Source organism: Amphimedon queenslandica, unplaced genomic scaffold, assembly GCF_000090795.2.
Source record: "Amphimedon queenslandica unplaced genomic scaffold, v1.1 AMPQUscaffold_11296, whole genome shotgun sequence".
Classification (NCBI taxonomy): domain Eukaryota; kingdom Metazoa; phylum Porifera; class Demospongiae; order Haplosclerida; family Niphatidae; genus Amphimedon; species Amphimedon queenslandica.
Window position 1 is genome coordinate 1 of NW_003548461.1, and position 1626 is coordinate 1626.

Consider the following 1626-nt stretch of genomic DNA (forward strand, 5'->3'; position numbering starts at 1 on the left):
TGACGTGAGAGTACCGCCCACATCAAGAATGTTCCGTCAGTCGCCTGGTTCTGATTCGTCAGCTGATGGTCTGACACCAAATTATTTTAAAGTGAGTGGAAAATAAATAAAACTTCTATAATATACATGTACATGTAATAAGGATAAGGACATCAGGGTTTCCCACAAAGCATGCTAAGTGAGCTAAAAAATATTATGCTTCATGAGCTGAAAAGTCTTATAATAGCATATGGCTTTTGTAGCGACTTTAAAAATTCGTAAAAGATCCAAACTTGATCGGAATCAGTTCAAAATTCCTGTACAACATAAGAACATGTATATGTATAAGGAAAAATTATAAAAATGGAAAATTCTCAACTTTTTATTTTTGGCGAAATTTGGCCAATGCCCCTGTACTATAGTACAGGGACTTTGACCCAATTTCGAGCAACTTTAAAAATTTTTTTTAAATTCAAACTTGATCAGAATCATCTTAAACTTTCTACATAACATAAGAACTTGTATATGTATCAGAAAAAATTATAAAAATTAAAAATTCTCTCCTAAAAATTTTTGACAAAATACCCTGTACCAGTACAAAGTATGGGGACTTTGGCCAAATCTTGGAGCACCTTGAAAACCCATTGACAAGATGCTACATTCATAAAGGCAGTGATAGAGATTATTGTTCTTTTATTTTAAAGGTATCTGCTAGTGCTGATGATCTAACTTCTGGTGGTGAGGATCGTAACTCTATCCATTCCTTTGGGTCTAATCACAGTGGGGGAGGAGGAGGGGGTGGGGCTAAGATTAATTTTGAATTATCGGCAGCTGCTAACACCCAAAGCACCGTTGTCTGATAATAAGTACACAATAATACCCACTGATAATAATTAATAATAATAATTATGACTTGATATTGTGATTATAATATACTCTTTATCATTCTTCCTCTCTCTCTCTCTCTCTTTCTTGGAACTACTCGTGTTGTTTGCTTGTCTTATTGCTTTAATAACATTATTATTATTATTATTATTATTATTATTATTATTATTATTATTATTATTATTATTATTATTGTTGCATTTCTCAAGAGGTTAGATCCACTCATAGTGATATCCAGTGGAATGGAGGAGTAGAAATTACTAGTAGTAAATGACAATGATACACAACCAGGTCATTCTACAGCTGGAGAGTAATTTTTATAAGAGAGAGATTGAGAAATAGATAGGAAGAGACAAGCTTCATAGATACATGTACATGCAGTTATGTGTACAGTCAGTTCCATTACCTGTACATGTACATGTACTTCATTCTGTTGATATTCTATTATTGGAATACTTTAATGCTGTAGCTACCATAACTAATTAATGACATCATCATAAAATCATATACAGTGGAACCTCGCTTAACGACCACCCCTAAGTAACGGCCGTCTATCATATAACGGCCAAATGTCCAGGTCCGGATGCAAACTACACTTACTTGCCTGTTAAGGCAACCCCTGAAGAACGACCACCTCTCTATTGCGTATAACGAGCACTCAAAATGTCCCCAACACAACATAAAGCATTGAGAAAAACTTCTCTTTAACGGCCACGTGGCCACACCCATCACCTAGACCGCATGTTTCATCATAAACGTCAC

General features: G+C 34.8%; 1 long non-coding RNA gene across 1 annotated transcript; it reads left to right on the forward strand.

Moving 5' to 3' along the window:
• The first annotated feature begins 6 nt into the window (after positions 1-6).
• Positions 7-1105, forward strand: LOC109589460 (uncharacterized). Its single transcript, XR_002188710.1, has 2 exons — positions 7-91; positions 684-1105. It is a non-coding gene; the product is annotated as an uncharacterized LOC109589460 (long non-coding RNA).
• Positions 1106-1626: the final 521 nt, after the last annotated feature.